Source organism: Thermobia domestica, chromosome 2 (genome assembly GCF_964235325.1).
Source record: "Thermobia domestica chromosome 2, izTheDome1.hap1.1, whole genome shotgun sequence".
Taxonomy (NCBI): Eukaryota; Metazoa; Arthropoda; class Insecta; order Zygentoma; family Lepismatidae; genus Thermobia; species Thermobia domestica.
Window position 1 is genome coordinate 271,291,443 of NC_137455.1, and position 19,444 is coordinate 271,310,886.

Below are 19,444 nucleotides of genomic sequence, written 5' to 3' on the forward strand. Positions count from 1 at the left end.
TGAATCAGCGCAAAATATTTAATATTGTATTCTATGGAGTGGCATATTTAGGATCCCTTTTAGGATCCCGGCTTTTTGGGCTATTTTTTAGACTTTCAGTCAAGTAGCTACTGCATCGTCACTATTTATCCTAGGATCATAGTTCATACCTCATTCTCTTCAGAATAGAGCTGGCTTTCAAATGGTACCATATACCAGAAGCGGGGAAAATGATGTCGGAGGGAAAAAATTTTTCTCGAAATTTGCCTCCCCCTGGACCCCTCTTGTGTGAACGTAGCTATCTAAAAAATATATGATAAATAGTACTTGGTATACTGAATGGGTGTGCCAAATTTCAAGTTTCTATCTTGAATACTAAGGGCGGGAGAAATTTTATCAAGAATTCCCACAGTGCCCCAAATTACCCCAAAACACTATGATCTCAGGGAAAAAATTTCCTGAGACATCCCTAATTACCCTAGGGTCATATGTCGCCCATATTCTCTTCAGAATGGAACTGCCTTTCAGACGGTATGACTCACGTGTCTCCATCATGTATGTGAGAGTAGTAGGGGTCCGCGTATGTCCAGCCGAGTCAGCAAAAATTTTTGTGACGTCATAGGTCAAAGGTCAATGACCTTGCCCCGGGGTCAATGACCTAGGGGTACCTAGGACCACCCCCTCTAAATTTTGGCAGGGGTACCTTGGCCCACCCCTTAAATTTTGGCAGGGGTACATAGGACCACCCCCCTTAAATTTTGGAAATTGCCAAATCTAAAAATTTGGTATGGTAGCCTAGGACCATAGTATGTACCTCTATCAGTATTCGGGGTCTATGTCGTTCCCTTTCATGGGTAAAAAATTGCCAAAAATTGAAATTTCGGGGGTTTTTGACCTAATTTATCCCCTTTGATGAGGTGTTATTACCTTATATAGTTATATGGGCGTATACAGGGGTTCATTACCTTTCATAAGACATGGGTATATTTGTGCACCCCTTGAGAAATTTGGGAGGGGTACCTTGGCCCACCCCTTCAATTTTGGAAATTGCCCAATTTCAACATTTGGTATTATAGTACAGGACCCTAATATGTATTATGATAAATTTGGATGGTCCACCTCGTTTCCTTTTAGGGGTACCAAATTGCCAAAATATAAACGTAAGCAATACGTTGTACCACGTGTTTGCTTTTGGCTCAATTTATCCCCTTTGATGAGATGTTATTACCTTATATGGTTATATGGTCATGTATAGGGGTCCATTACCTTTCATAAGACATGGGTATATTAATGCACCCCTTGAAAAATTTGGGAAGGGTACCATGGCCCACCCCTTAAATTTTGGAAATTGCCCAATTTCAACATTGGGTATTATAGTATTGGACCCTAACATGTATTATGATAAATTTGGGTGGTCCACCTCGTTCCCTTTTAGGGGTACAAAATTGCCAAATTTTAGTACAACCACATGTTTGGTTTTTTGGCTCATTTTATTCCCTTGGATGAGGTCCTATTACCTTATATGATTATATGGTCATGTATAGGGGTCCATTATCTATTATAAGACATGGGTACATTGGTGCACCCCGGGAGGGGTACCTTGGTCCACCCCTTAAATTTTGGAAAATGCCCAATTTCAACATTTGGTATTATAGTACAGGACCTCAATATGTATCATGATAAATTTGGATGGTCCACATCGTTCCCTTTTAGGGGTACAAAAATTGCCAAAATATAAACGTTGTACCACGTGTTTGTTTTTTTGGTCCATTTTATCCCCTTTGATGAGATTCTATGATTACAGGGGTTCATTTCTTATCATAAGACATGGGCACCCTTCTTAAATTTTGGCAATGGGGGTCCACTGAAATTGTCCAATTGAAGCATAGTACAGGACCTCAATATGTTTCGGTGGTCCTATTACCAAATTTGTTTAGTACAACCACGTGTTCGGTTACTGACTCAATTAAGGTTATAAGGTATGGATGGGTATCCCCTTTCAATTTGGTAGGACCCTTCGGGTGTAGTACAGTCACGTGATCGATGATTTGGTTTTAATGCGCGACGAGGTCCCTGGTCAATGTTCTCTAGGAATTAGGTGGAAACTTTGAACAAGATTCTTGGCATTTAAAACTTTTTTCAACTTTTCAAACTAAAAAAAATCAAAACAAAAATTGAAACGAAAACTTTTAAACAAAAATCTTGAAACTAAAAATTTTTCAAAACAAAAATTTGAAACGAAAAATTTAAAACAAAAATTTCGAAACAAAAATTTTCAACAAAAAATTTGAAACGAAAAATTTTCAAACAAAAAATTTTGAAACAATAAATTTACAAACAAAAAAATTTTGAAACGAAAAAATTTTTAAACAAAATTTGAAACAAAAATTTTGAAACAAAAAAAATTTTTAAACAAAATTTTTGAAACAAAAATTTCAAAACAAATTTGAAACGAAAAATTTTCAAATAGAATTTAAATCAAACAGTGATCAGCTTTCACGGTTAACCGTTAAACTTTATCCGGTTTTTAACTATTCGATTAACAAATAAACGGTTTTCAACTATTCGATTAACAAATAAACGGTTTTCAACTATTCAATAAACACATGAACGGATTTTTCCTTTTCACACCAGTGAGTGCAAGAATTGTTGTACTCGCTTTAAATACGCATCATTTTTGAAACAAGGTGTTAGTGTTCATCATGGATACACAGTGGAAACATCCATTTACCTGTATTCTCGCAGGGCCTAGTGGGTGTGGAAAAACGTATTTTGTGAAGCGATTACTGTCACATCTCCCAACCATGATCAATGCAAAATTTCGTAAGATATACTGGTATTATGCAGAATGGCAAGACGTGTATGCAACAATGCCGGTTCCAGTAGAATTTCACGAAGGACTTCCACGAATGAAAGATTTTCAGCCTCAAGATGGACCACATTTGATTATTATTGATGACCATATGCGAGAAGTGAATAGTGATATTGTTGATATGTTCACAAAAGGATCACATCATCGAAATATTAGTGTTATTTTTATAACACAAAATGTATTTCATCAAAGTAAAGCAAATAGAAATATGAGTTTAAATTGTTCGTATTTGGTGTTGTTTAAAAATCCACGTGACAAGTCACAAATCAAGCATATGAGTTATCAAATCATGCCTGAGCATCCACTGTTTCTACAAGAAAGTTATGCAGACGCAACAAGAAATCCACATGGCCATTTACTGATGGATCTTAAACAAGATACACCCGATGAAATGCGATTTCGTACAAATATTTTTCCCGACGATTTGCATCATTATGTTTACGTACCAACAAAACATGTTTAAATTATTGTGCATGTGAAAAGAATGACTTAGTCTGTCACGATGTCTCCTACAGTGAAACACGCTGATCTGCTACGTGCTCTGCACAAAGCTAAACCAAGATTGCGTAAAGCTATTATTGCCAATGCAGACGCTTCATTAATTCATAGTATTTGTGAATGTTGTTATAATGTCTTAAAAGGCAATGTTCCACTGACAAGTGCGCAGAAGTCAAGATTAAAGCGTTACAAGAACACGCTCCGCTATCTCGTAGACAATACAAAATCATTGGATAAAAAGAAGAAACATTTAGCCGTACAACAAGGAGGATTCTTACCTGCATTACTTGCACCTATTGTAGGAAGTGTGTTATCCAGTATTTTGTTTAAACAATAAACTTCATGGAACATAGCAAGAAGATGGTTTTAGTCCCACCAGAAATGCTTCAACGAATGCATGCATCATCATCCCGTGTGAGTGAAAATCGAGAATCTAATCTCGATCGTGAAATGCAATCCATATTGAATACATCGTATCCAAGTGATGAAGAAAAATGGAATCAGTACAATAGAATATTACAGAAATATCTTTATGTGATACGTAAACAAGAAGAACCAATACCACTTACAATTACATCAACGAAACCTGATGGTGACGTCCCGAATGTTGACGATAGCACGAAACAAGAAATTTTAGCCGCAATACCACAAATGTATCGTAAGAAAGCCGAACTACTATTCCGTCGTTTAAAACAAGATGACGCAATTACGTGGGATCATAAAGGAACAGTGTACATCAACGATAATAAACTACAGGGATCCAATATTGTAGATTTAATGTGTGATGTGACTCGACCGAGGAAACATTCTAATCCTCAAGGCTGGGAATTGTTTTGCAACTACCTTGCATCGTCAAACACACCTCAAGAATTGATTGGTAATCCACGAAGATTAAACTATATTGTCAAGCATAATAGTACAACAGCATCTGAAGGATCTGCACCACCAAAACCGGCACCTGAATTATTTTCTTCCGGAGAAGAAGAAGAAGAAGAAGACGATGATGATGTTTTAGAAGTCCGACCAAAAAGAAAACGTATCATTCCACAATGGTCAACGTACAAACCATGAACAAAAAGTTGAAATCCATTTATTACAATCCAGCACATCCTGCATCGTTTTCTACTGCAAAGAAATTATGGCAAGCCACAGGAAAATCTATACCTCTAACCAAAATAAAACTTTGGTTAAACAAACAACCTACCTACACGTTACACCGTCCTGTGCGTCGTCGTTTCCGTAGAGATTTTTATCTTGTCAACAATATTGATGATCAATGGGAATGTGATTTAAATGATTTACAATCACTTCAAAACTATAATGACAATTACCGCTATATTCTTACAGTGATTGATGTGTTTAGTCGGTACGGGTGGGCTGTACCACTAAAATCAAAAAGTGCCAAGGATATAGTGAATGCATTTGAAATGATTTTCCAGGAGAGGAAACCAATTGTACTACGTAGTGATCAAGGAACTGAATTTACCAACAAGACAGTACAAAAGTTTCTCAGGAAACACAATGTGCAACATGTTACAACAAAGGATCCAGATATTAAAGCCAGCATCGCAGAAAGATTTAATCAGACATTGAAACATCGTATGTGGAAATACTTTACCAAATATCAAACATACAATTACATCAAAGTATTGCCTTTACTTGTAAAAGCATACAATGAAAGTCGGCATTCCAGTATTAAAATGGCACCTGCAAACGTTTCTCAGGACAATTTACTGGAGGTGTGGCATAACTTATACGACAAAAAGCTACAACGTTCAAAACAAGATACGGATTTATCTGTTGGTGATACTGTTCGTATAAGTAAAACAAAACGTATCTTTGACAAGGGTTACCTCGAGAACTGGACTTGGGAAATATTCAGAGTAAAAGCCATTGTACCAAGAAACCCACCAGTGTATCGACTAGAGGATTTAAATCATCAACTCATCGATGGTGTTTTCTACAGAGAAGAATTACAACCAGTACCGCTCCCTTCGACGTTCCTCATCGATAAAATATTACGTACAAGAACAAATGGTCGCAGAAAGGAGTATCTCGTCCAGTGGAAAGAATATCCTTCCTCATTCAATTCGTGGATCCCTGCAACTTCATTGAAGAAGAAGAAGAATGGAACCTGATCAAGATTTTTACGTTACACTTCCCAGTAATAGTTCCATGGATTATTTTCCAGAAAATACATTGACTTCATATATTACGAAATTACAACGACGTGTAGAGTTTCGCCAGAAATGGGATGTGGCAATTGTAGAGATTCATTATCCACATTCTTTGCTGAACATTAACAGTGAAAACAATAAAATATATTACAAATCATCAAGTAGTAATGATCAAGAACCGTGGAAGGTTGTAACGATCCCTGTACGCTATTATAACAATATACGGGATCTTATTCATGCAATTAATATACATCATAAAGAAACCAATTTATTTATATCTCATGACGCAACTAATAATATATGCCTCATAAGACATCCCAAAAAGGAAATCCATACTTCTTTACAATTGTCACCAAGTGTTAGTTTAATGCTTGGATTTGACCCGAAAAGTGATTTAAAAGATATGGAAAAGGGACAATATACACCGGATGTACGATTAGGCTTACCATCACAAATGTACGTCTATTGTGACATTATTGAATCTGTCATTGTTGGAGATACAATGGTACCCTTGCTACGAATTGTCAACATGGATCCTGTGAATAATACTTTTGGAAGTCATGCAGTACAAATCTTTAATCCTGCACATTATGTTCCGGTGGAAAAAATGAATTTTGAGCAAATACAAATCGATATAAGGGATAGCACAGGTCATCGTATGCCATTCACCTTTGGAACGGTGTGTACAAAACTACATTTCCGTCGTCGTCGTCATGACTGATCCGTATTTGCAATACTACCAAAAACAAGCGTTATCCGGTATCGGCAACGTCTATGTGGGAAGTCCCTATCAAGCAGGACATGGCATTGGAAGTTTCCTTGGTGGCTTATTTCGTTCAGTGTTACCACTTGTGAAGCAAGGCGCTAAAACTGTGGGAAAAGAATTATTAAAATCAGGTGCCAATATGATTAATGATGTTGTGATCTCGAATCAACCGCTGGAAGAATCGTTTCATCAACGTATGCAAGAGGCAAAATCAAATTTACAAGAAAAAGCTAAAAATAAGTTGAAAACTATGCTGGGAAGTGGATATCATAAACGAAAATGGGATGACTGCTCTCAGTTTGAGGTTGACCTTCCAACGATCAACAACACCATCAATCCTACAAAGAGACGTAAATTATCACATAAGAAGAAGAAGAGATAATTGGCATCGTCACCAGATATTTTTGATTAATTCAACGATGGCTTTCTTACATCATCAATCCTGTGAATGTGTAAAAAGTGAATTGGACATTTTTTCAACGTTGCCCACGCAAACCAGTGTTCTGGACAATCGTATTATAGGCTACAAACCAATTAGTTCAATAGCTGAAAATTCACCAATAGAATTTGTAGTGAGTGGTAGCAGTGATGAATATATTGATTTACCACAAACCTTATTGTACATCCAAGCACAAATTGTGAAACCAGATGGTTCCTCCTTCACCAATACGGATAAAGCAATTGCACCTGTCAATGATTTTCTAAATGCTATGTTTAGTGAAGTACAAATCTACTTGAACAATAAACTGATTTCATTTCCGTCACATAATCATCCATATCGTTCGTACATGGAGAAACTGCTCAATTATAGTGATGGAGCTAAAAATACACATTTACAAACAGCAATGTGGTTTCAAGATACGGCTGGTCATATGAACGCAACCACAAGTGAGAACAAAGGATTTCAACAACGCTATGAACTGACAAAACAAAGTATGAAATTCGATATGATTGGACATCTTCATTGTGACATTTTTAATCAAGATAAATTTTTAATTCATGGAGTGGAATTACGTGTGAAACTTATTCCTGCAAAACCAAACTTTTGTCTCATGGCCGGTGAAAGTGGTGTCAGTGCAAAAATCAATATTCTAGATGCATCGTTGCAGGTGAAAAAAGTTAGCATCAGCCCTAGTGTTAAATTGGCACACAATAAAATTTTACAATCTACACCGGCAAAGTATCCTCTGACAAGGGTTCAAATGAAATCATTTACCATCCCGAAGGATATACAATCCAAAACTATTGATAACCTGTTTATGGGAACATTGCCAAATCGTATTATTGTAGGATTTACATCGAATGAAGCATCCAGTGGAACTATTACCACCAATCCATTTGAATTTCAACATCTAAACATTAATTTCTTTACACTGTACGTGGATGGAAAAGCTGTACCTTCAAAACCATTGCAACCCAACTTTGAAGAAAATCTCTACATTTCATCGTACCACACATTGTTCTCAGGCTCTGGCATACATTTTACCAATACTGGAAATACAATTTCAAGAGCCGACTACAAGAATGGATATACACTGTTTGTATTTGACCTAACTCCCGATTCTTCTGCTGGAGATTGTCACTATTGGAATTTACAACGACATGGCGCCATCCGATTGGAAGTTCATTTCCAAGAGAAATTAGCAGCACCTGCAAACTGTATTGTGTATGGAGAGTTTTCCTCACTCCTAGAGATCGACCACCAGCGCAACATTATCCTGGACTTTTAAATTACAAGGTACGTATACGTTATGTATCATTTCCATTCACGATGTTGAATACATTACAATTAGCTAGTGCTTTACACGGTAGTCCATTATTCAGAAATCATTTTACCGGGGTATTTGCAAGCGATGAGTTGCCCTCACGGATTTCTCTTCCTCTGGCAATGATTGTAAATACAGATCCATCCACAAAACTAGGAAGTCATTGGATTGCAATTTATATTGATCATCGCGGTGTTGGAGAATATTTTGACAGCTATGGCCTTCCTCCTTATGTACCACAACATGTTGCATTCTTAAAACTTCATTGTATGTACTATAAATATAATAATAGCCAAATGCAAAGTCTTGGTTCATCCGTATGTGGCTATTATGCTTATTTTTATTTGTGCTGTAAAGCCCAAGGAAAATCTCTGCGTGAAATTCAATACTTGTTCACAACAGTACCCACGGTTAATGATCGTAGACTGCTGCAATATACCTTCCAGGTAATTTTATCATATTTATCATTGCAAATGTATTGTTTAATCATCATCTATTTCCATACTAATCATCTTTTTCCTCGTTCTTTTTTACAGAATTCACAATACGAAGCTTTGCAAACGGGTGCTATGCTGCAAAACATGGAAACAAATCATCGCAATCAAGAAGAGGAGGCGGTCTAATGAAGAAACCCAGCTCAATATACAAACATTGTCAATAAGAAAGAAAAAGAAGAAAACCAGAAAAATGAATAAAATACAATTTATACTTATTTATGTGTTTTTATTGTCCATTCCATATACAACGTTATCAGATTCTCCTAAAGAACTGTGCGATATAAGACGAGAACCCTGTGCAAAGTTTCCACCTAATTCCTAGAGAACATTGACCAGGGACCTCGTCGCGCATTAAAACCAAATCATCGATCACGTGACTGTACTACACCCGAAGGGTCCTACCAAATTGAAAGGGGATACCCATCCATACCTTATAACCTTAATTGAGTCAGTAACCGAACACGTGGTTGTACTAAACAAATTTGGTAATATTACCACCGAAACATATTGAGGTCCTGTACTATGCTTCAATTGGACAATTTCAGTGGACCCCCATTGCCAAAATTTAAGAAGGGTGCCCATGTCTTATGATAAGAAATGAACCCCTGTAATCATAGAATCTCATCAAAGGGGATAAAATGGACCAAAAAAACAAACACGTGGTACAACGTTTATATTTTGGCAATTTTTGTACCCCTAAAAGGGAACGATGTGGACCATCCAAATTTATCATGATACATATTGAGGTCCTGTACTATAATACCAAATGTTGAAATTGGGCATTTTCCAAAATTTAAGGGGTGGACCAAGGTACCCCTCCCGGGGTGCACCAATGTACCCATGTCTTATAATAGATAATGGACCCCTATACATGACCATATAATCATATAAGGTAATAGGACCTCATCCAAGGGAATAAAATGAGCCAAAAAACCAAACATGTGGTTGTACTAAAATTTGGCAATTTTGTACCCCTAAAAGGGAACGAGGTGGACCACCCAAATTTATCATAATACATGTTAGGGTCCAATACTATAATACCCAATGTTGAAATTGGGCAATTTCCAAAATTTAAGGGGTGGGCCATGGTACCCTTCCCAAATTTTTCAAGGGGTGCATTAATATACCCATGTCTTATGAAAGGTAATGGACCCCTATACATGACCATATAACCATATAAGGTAATAACATCTCATCAAAGGGGATAAATTGAGCCAAAAGCAAACACGTGGTACAACGTATTGCTTACGTTTATATTTTGGCAATTTGGTACCCCTAAAAGGAAACGAGGTGGACCATCCAAATTTATCATAATACATATTAGGGTCCTGTACTATAATACCAAATGTTGAAATTGGGCAATTTCCAAAATTGAAGGGGTGGGCCAAGGTACCCCTCCCAAATTTCTCAAGGGGTGCACAAATATACCCATGTCTTATGAAAGGTAATGAACCCCTGTATACGCCCATATAACTATATAAGGTAATAACACCTCATCAAAGGGGATAAATTAGGTCAAAAACCCCCGAAATTTCAATTTTTGGCAATTTTTTACCCATGAAAGGGAACGACATAGACCCCGAATACTGATAGAGGTACATACTATGGTCCTAGGCTACCATACCAAATTTTTAGATTTGGCAATTTCCAAAATTTAAGGGGGGTGGTCCTATGTACCCCTGCCAAAATTTAAGGGGTGGGCCAAGGTACCCCTGCCAAAATTTAGAGGGGATGGTCCTAGGTACCCCTAGGTCATTGACCCCGGGCCAAGGTCATTGACCTTTGACCTATGACGTCACAAAAATTTTTGCTGACTCGGCTGGACATACGCGGACCCCTACTACTGTGAGGCGGGAAAATCGTGAAAAACGGAGTTTTTTGGTCTAAAAATCCCTTTTTTCAATTTTTCTCCCTCTGGACCCCCCTGTTTTAATGCAGAGATCTGAAAAAAATCTGATAAATACTACTCGGTGGGCTGAATGTTTGCGCACAATTTCAATCTTCTAGGTGCAAAAATAAGCCCGCCAAAAAAAATATACCAAACATGTCCCATTTTTCCCTATATAGAAGTATATTTTTCAAAAAATCCCTGAGACGTCCCTAATTACCCTAGGATAATGATTTGACCGTCATTCTCTTCAGAATGGAACTGCCTTTCAGACGGTATGACTCACGTGTCCCATAATGTATGTGAGACGGGAAAATCCTGAAAAACGGGATTTTGGGGGTAAAAATATCCCTTTTTTCAACCCTTTGCCCCTCTGGTTCCCCCCCTGTTTCAACTCGCAAATCTGAAAAAAATCTGTTAAATACTACTCGGTGAACTGAATGTTTGTGCAAAATTTCAATCTTCTACGTGGAAAAATAAGCCCGCCAAAGAATATTGAACATAGGCTTAGTAAATGAAAAAATAAATTTTAGACTGATGACGTCATCACGTCCTATGTCTGGACGCACGAAGGTCTGAAACCATACGTAATGTCTTCTACAATGCCTCTGGACTTGAGAAACAAAAAAACCCGGACGAAAAAGCTCAAATAGAAGAGAAATAACGCAATGTACCATGAAAAACGCATATGGTACAAATTGTACCATAAGATCCCCAAAGGATTTAAGGGGGTAGCTTCGGGGCTTAAGCACTCACCGAAACTTTATCACAACATTTTTATTATTTTATACATATATTTTTTACATTTCCAGGAATAACGTTAGCAAAGCCCTTCTCGAAACAAGCAAAGCCTCCCGAAACAAAATCGTAAATACTCCACTGATCCTGTGAACTCAACTAAAACTCAACTAAACTTACACACAGATATAATTATTTCATCTTGTACGGTAGCGTTTGTAAATGTATTACATATGTTTAATGTATCAGACTTATATTCTATATACTATTATGGACCAGGCCCCATGTAGGAAAAAAACTTACTGCACCTTCCCAACAATGTGTGCAATCCCAAGTGAAAATAGCTTCGTTCCCTGAGCAGCATAGCCCGTAAACCTGTCTAGCGAGCTGGTGTGGCTCAGACGGAAGAGACTCCGAGTGTTTCCAACCTACTATTTTGTTACCAAGAAACTAAATGATGAAATATTGACTTTATTTTATAAGAAACCAAGACAAAGAAAATGTACGGTAGAAAACTGGGTAGGCCTGGCCTCACAGCCTCATAGTACGCTTCGCCAGTGTCTATGACGCAGAAATAGATAAACTAATACTACGCTATGAAAAATGCCTGGAATATTACGGGAGCTATGTGGAAAAGTAGTGTAAGTGTTATTGAATTTTCTGCAACACATTGCTTTCTTTATCTGTACTCGATTTCGTTTTTATTACCAGACGGAACTTACCTTCCGAACGAACTTCGTATTTGAACAATCCTGTAGAAAAATCGGGCTGACCTTTCTCAATATAAATCATTGCGAACTTCACTAACGTATTTGTAAATACGGAAGTTAGTCAGACTCGCAATACAATGAACGCTAACACAAATCTGCATAGAACCAAGGGTTTAATAATATTTTAGTCAAACACTTAATACATCAAATGCAAAACTCGACTCTGCATTGGGTCTAAGGCTTTAATGCTATTTTAGCAAACATTTAGTACAACGAACGCTAAACACGGTTCTGTATTGGGTCCAAGGCTTTAATATTATTTTAGTCAAAATTTTAATATTTAAATACAATGAACGCTAAACAAAACTCTGCATAGGACCAGGGCTTTAATATTATTTTAGTCAAACTCTTTTACAACAAACGCAAAACACGACTCTGCATTGGACCTTAGGCATTAATATTATTTTAGCAAACCCCTATACAACGAACGCTAAATACGACTCTGCATTCGTTCTAAGGCTTTAATATTATTTTAGTCAAACTCTTAATACAACAAACGTAAAACACGACTGTGCATAGGGCCCAACGGTTTAATAGTATTTTAGTCAAATTCTTAATACAACGAATTCTTAACACGACTCTGCATTGGGCTCAAGGCTGTAATATTATTTTAGTCAAACTATTAATACAACAAACGCAAAACATGACTCTGCATTGGGCCTAAGGCTTTAATACTATTTTAGCAAACTCATAATAAACCGAACACTAAACACGACTCTGCATTGGTTTCAAGGCTTTAATATTATTTTAGTCAAACTCTTAACACAATAAACGCAAAACACGACTCTGTATAGGGCTCAAGGATTGAATATTATTCTTCTGATTTTCTTTCTTTTTTTTTATTTTGAATATTCTTCCTACCGCTAAAATTAAGGGTAAATTACTGAAGAGTAAAAAGGTTAAAAAATGCTATTTTCTTAAAAAGGGCCTTAACGGTTTTATTTATATTTCATAAATCAGTTTCTCAATAATTCCCTGGGAAAAATCGAGAACACGTTGTTTATTCTTGGAGGTGTGTTTTTTCGGACTACTTTCTCAAAACTACTTACAGATTTTCTTCATATTTCATAAATAAGTATTTCTTTAATAACTCTATAATGTTGGGTAATAGGGGATGAGTTTCTTTTCAGGTTACTTTCTCGAAAACGACTGAGCGATTTTCTTCATATTTGATAAATAAATACTTGATTAATAACCTGATAAGGTGACATAACTCATTTATCCTGAGAAAATCTAGGAAGGGTAATTTATTCTTGTTTTTTTTTTTTTTTGGATTATTTTCTCAAAAACGATCTAGATGATTTTCTTCATATTTCATAAATAAATATTTCTTTAATAATATGATAATATGAAATAACTCATTTGCTCTAAAAAAAATTGTACGAGATGGTAGTTTATTCTTATAAGTGAGTTTTTTCGGACGAGTTTATTTTTGTTTATATTTCACAAATAAACATTTCATTAATAACTATAATGTTGAATAAATTTTCCCTTCCGAAAATATTTACAAGGAGCAGTTTACTCTAGGAGATGAGTTTCTTTTCAGACTACTTACTCAGAAACGACTTAGGGGACGCGGTGGCTCAGTGGTAGAGTGCTTGCCTCTGGTGCGTGGAGTCCCTTGTTCGATCCCCGGTCAAGTAAGTTTGTGACGGACACCAACTTGTCCGTCTGCTTTCTTGAAGTATTCCCATTTCTTCCCCCATTATCATTCCACCAATTTTTCCATCATCATTCAACTGCCCTGATCATCCGTCTCATTTAGCCTAACGGGCATATTCGTGGGATGTTAAACTGAAAGATTTCAAAAACGACTCGAAATTTTGTTGATAGCTCATTTGCCCCGAGAAAATTTACGAATGGTAGTGTAGTTTTGTGGCTTTTTTTTTGGACGATTTTCTAAAAAGCGAGTTTTTCAATTTTATTCATATTTTATAAGTGAATATTTCATTAATAACCTGATAATATGACATAACTCAATTGTCCTGGAAAATGTACGAGGAATTGTTTATTCTTGCGTTTCTTCGGACGATTTTCTCGAAAATAACTCAGACAACGTTCTTCCTATTTTTTATATATACATATATATATATCATTAATAACCTGATAAAAAAAATTTTATTTGTCCTGAGAAAAATTTTATTCTTGAGAGTGTTTTTTTTTTCTGGACGATTTTCTCAAAAACGACTTAGGCGATTTTCTTCATATTTCATACATAAATATTTCATTATTAACTCTATAATGTTGAGTGAATTATTTCTTACAAAAAAAAATCATAAGGAGTAGTTTACTCTTCGGTCGAGTTTCTTTGTATACTAGTTTCTCAAAAACAACTCAGGCGATTTTGTTTTTATTTTATAAATTATTATTTGATTAATAATCCTATCATGAATGTTGCATAAATCACTTGCATGAAAATATCCACAAGTATTAGTTTACTATTGGAGGTTAAATTTTTTGACAGTGTTGTAAAATATGACTCAGATGCGATGTAGTTGTTATTTTATATACAAATATTTCATAATAACTTTAACATATGACATGAGTCATTTCATATGGAAAAATCTACAAGGGGTAGTTTACATTTGGGTATGAATTTCCTTTGGGCAAGGTTTTCTAAAAATGACATAAAAATTTTGTTGGTGTTTCACAAGAAAATTTTTTATTAATAACTGCAACACATGATTTATTTTAAGAAATTGGAGCGAGAAAATTTAGTGTGATGGCCTGTATCTTTTGTTGTATATACCTAATAGTATTTAATAGTTACTTTAAGTATTGTTTTGTTTATCTTATTCTTTTTAATCAACATGATAATAATTATCGTGTACAGTCAGAAACAATATTAAATATAAGTTGGAAGTATAAGACGTGATAGCTCCAACCTATACGTAATATTTGTCTATACAAGCCGATTAAATATTGATTTTATAGTTTCTAAAGATTATCATATAGTGTACATGCCGTCTAATTCTTATCCCCCAAAACTTTGACCCGCTATACACTTAGGTTATCCTAATTTCAAATATTTAAATCGAAACAATTCAGTTTTAAGGTTGCAACTAAATTGTCACAATAGTTTTAAACCTTCAAACTACCTGCATGCTAGCGGTATCTGTTGGCCATCAGGCAGGGAGCGCAAGCAGCGATACACAGTAGCTTAACTACAATGGAGCGAGTGGACCAGTTGATTCGGGGCGCACAGTAAAAGGGCGCAAGAAAGAATACGGAAAAGTGTTCCTTATGCAAAAAACGTTTGAAAACATTTCAAAAGGTACGCTATGACTATTAGCAGTTAATTGGCAACAGGCGATACCGAGGGCGGATTCCAGGATTTTTTTAGGAGGGGCGCAAATCTGAAATATAAAGTTGAGACAATTTTCGATATTTGGTTCACTAACTAAAAATGTGGACTGCAGTGCTTCATAATACGTATTTACAGGGTGTCTATCGGTCACAAAAGTCACGAAAGTCAGGGAAAAGTCACGAAATCAAAAAACGATCATGAAAGTCAAGAAAAAGTCACGTAGTTTAGTTTTTGGGTCACGATCTTTTTTATCTGTGAAAATATAAGTATAGACTGGAAAATTTTCTTCTGTAAAACGTCAAAATTCACCATCAAAAAAGTCTATGCTCGGCTTTAGACACTACTAAACCGCAAGCAAAGCACGCTTCTATCGCATGCATGAAAATTCGGCCCAATTTACACCCAAATTCGCTCCTGAGAATGTTATTAAATTTTATGATTTGGGAAAGAAAAAGGTCATGAAAGAGTCACGAAATTTTATTTTGGAATTTTAGTATACACCCTGATTTATCTCCGCCCTTCTGGAAGCGGCATTCAGGAAATCCATGTTGTTCAACACAAGAGAATCCAGAATTACCATGAACTGGAAACGCATACATTATCTGCAATTAATAGAGCCTTTGAACAAGAACTTCATTAAGAACTAATTTATATACTTTGCTCCTCATGGAGGGGCGCGCGTTCCCCGCGCCTCCTTTTTGAATCCCCACTGGGCGAATAGTAATAACTTTGGAAAAAATAAATTAAAAACTTTAGGTTTCTTAATAAAAATAACTTTGTATACTGTTAGTATATATATATATATATGTATAACGCAGCAGCTAAAATGTGTTTGGGAGGGAGCAGGTATAAGTAAATCGATGATCGATCGATCGATCCAGGGCGCAGTAAAACTGCTTACGCCACTGGCGATACCTATTAGCCTGACTGCTTACTATTGAGACTTTGCGTTACGCATAAACAGGCATGTTTTGCTGTTATAAACAAGATTTTAAATACGTTAACATTTCAACAACGTTAGTAAGTTAATAAAGTAAATCATGATCAGAAAATCAGAATTGTTGTTCCTTAACTATTTACATTTACTTACTTTAGTTTGAAGTATGTATTGAGAAGAGAAAATTCGCACCTCATTCGCTAGTTTCTTCTTAATTGATATTCTATTTTCATCGCCTTGGAGAATGAATTGACGTTCTAACAAAATAGAGAAAAAGAAGACAACATAAAAATGTGCGACTAGAACGAAATAATACGGCACGTACACATGTGATAGAACGTTTTCTGTTGACGAAAAAAAGTACTTCTTGTATGCTGTTCCTTCTTTCCCGTGGTAGACGTTCTTTCAGACACGGAAAACGGATTTGCACTGGCAGAAGTCGTTTTCACATGTCAATCTTTGAAAACAGAAGTGGAAAGTTTTCTTTTCGCTTTCCTTTTTTTGTTGAAAGATTTAACTCCTCTGTCTTTCGTCTCTTTTCCTGTTTTTCGGGCCATCAATTCAATCTTTCTAAGACCTTTGCGTGTAGTCATGAACGATACTTTCTTTTTTTTAAGTCTTCTTCTTCCGCGTCTACCTGGAAACATTTCTTTTTCCCCTTCCTCTTCTATTTTGTCTTTTCCTTCACTTCCATTTGTCCATGTGCAGAAATTTAAGAAGATTTACAGAAAATAGGGACCAAACTGGAGAAATTTTGTTGCCAGAAACTATAAAAGCAAGGAAAATGATGGAGAAAGTGGAACAACGATCTCTTTTAAGGCCAGATACTTTTGGAAGAGAAATAGATTTCCATCTCTTGGGTATAATACTTCCAGAATGCTTTAGAGACAACATCCTGAATTCGTTTCTCTCTTATCTATGAGCAAAGTTTTATTTGGAGTCAATTGTGCAAAGCTAATCTTATACTTGACAACTGTTAAGCACCTCAATTGTCGCTCGCTCAAGTATCAGCAGAAGAAAATAAAACACGAAAATCGCCAAGATGAACACAAATTGTTAGCAAGTCTTTTAGCATTTAACCAAAACCCAGAAGTTCATTTGAACTCAGCAATCAGAGAAACCGAAAGAAATCAAGAAAATAGGAGCAACATTAAAATTATCAAATTTCCTGTGTCTAATTGTAATCGTTCGCCTACCCGCCCAATTGCCAGGACGAATTGCTGTTTATCTGCTACCATAAGGAAAGCAAAAAGAGACCGTATACGCTAATAGGTAGTAGTTATAATTCAGTGATCGATTGGTATGTAATGCCTATTGGCCTGACCAGAAAAAGTTTTTAGATTTAGTGAACTTAGAAAGTTTGACTCAAAAGGGAAGAGTGACAGGGATGTTACGTCACCAACTATTCAATATGTAAAAATGTATGTATGTTTGTTCCAGCATAACTCTGATATGACTGAAGCAATTTCAACCAAACTTCAACCAATTCAAGCAATTTCAACCATACATGACTTACTATCTTGAAAATATACTGTAGAGCTAAGATAGCCGTAGAGTGGCAAAAACTATTTTCGCCGCCACAAATTTAATAATATACTACTGGGAGTTCATGCAACAAAATGGCATGAACATATTTTGGTTGCATATTTCTAAGGAGCGTGGGAGCGTTTTCTATGTATTTTTCCCCACATCGAAAACTACGTTATCTGTTGTTTATGGCTGCATCATGCGTAAACGTCTGAACAGATTGAAATGAGTTTTGGCACGTTGTTAGTATCTACGTGGAATTAGGTTTTTATCAGATTAATTTAATTAAAGACCGCATCTTAAGGAGATAAGGGGTTCAAAGTTTATTCAAAAAATAGAGTATCTCATTTGTTTCTGTCATTAAACTTTCAATGAAACACTATCCTAAAAGGTAAAGGGATTCAAATATTTTCCATACACTTGTTCTCTCGTTGCGAAGAACGAACATATCGTTAGCATACGGATATTTTAAAAAAGACAGTGAGGTCGGATTTACATTGATTAAATAAGGTTCAATATTTGCCAGACATTTTTCAAATTCTAACTAGGAAACCAATCAGAAAAATATCTTTATGAATACCTAAGCGCAGATGAGAGTATTCTAATAAAATGAATCTTGCAGAGATAAGAATACAAAGTAGAAAATGGATCCAGTTAGGTAAGGACAGAAGTCAATGGAAAACTTTTGTGAATGTGACATTAGACCTTTACTTTCATAGATCATACATACTGACCAGGGGCGGACTGGCAACCATAGGGCCCACCCTGCTAAACTGAAATGAGGGCCCACTGTATAAAAATGTAAAAAAATGTACTTGGCATTCCACTTACTTCAGTCGGGAGTCTGCTCGCGAATGTGCCGCAATCTCTCTCTGTACCTGTCTTTTTGACGAGAAGAAAATGTAACCCACATACACAAACTCGTCTAAATATTCCTGTATAATCTCGAGGAAGTACGCCCCGCTCTTAGCAGACAACTCCTCCCCCCCCCTTTCAAAGCATGTCAGGTGAGACAACAGACATGGCGTTAGTGTTGGAAACTTGAAACAGCTGTAACTTTGTGGTCTCAATGCGATTGAAGGTAAATTTGCGATAGATTTCGAAACGCAAGATTTTCCTTGACATAAGTAAGTCATAATATCATATCTTCATGTCCCAGAAAGATTAGATATAGTCTATCGTCTAGTGTAGTCCGCCCATTCCTCGGCTGACCCCAACTTCTCTTTTCATATGAATACCTACTTTGCACATCACAAATAATTTTTACATTTTACTACACTTTTATTTTAAATTCACTTTAAATAACTAAAGGGATTTACACGATATACACACTGATTTGACTGACAGCATAAGTGTTCAACACTTTTAGAAGTTACACCAACGCTTACTGAGCTCAGTGCCGGCAGCTAGTGCTCGCAAACGGGTCAGGTCAGGCTTCATCGGGTCAGGGCTCGAGTCGAACCTTCTTGGGTCACAGGTCGGGTCAGGGCTGCTCTAGCCACGGTCGGCTCGGGTCAACAATCTTATGCGTCGTTTCGGCTAAAATCTATTCGGGTCATGAGTCGGGTCGGGTCGAAGTTCAACTTGACCCGATAAGGATTTAGCCGAAACGGCTCATAAGAAAGTTGACCCGAACCGACCCGTGGCTAGAGCAGCCCTGACCCTAGCGTAGGTGACCTGACCCGACCCATGTCTCAAGCAGGCTTGACTCGACCCCTAACC

At 36.4% G+C, this 19,444-nt stretch overlaps 1 protein-coding gene across 1 annotated transcript in view; it reads left to right on the plus strand.

Annotated features, from left to right (window-relative positions):
• Myo95E (Myosin 95E) overlaps positions 1-19,444 on the plus strand; it is a 1,268,077-nt gene that overhangs the window by 609,610 nt on the left and 639,023 nt on the right. The gene's annotated exons all lie outside the window — the stretch shown is intronic.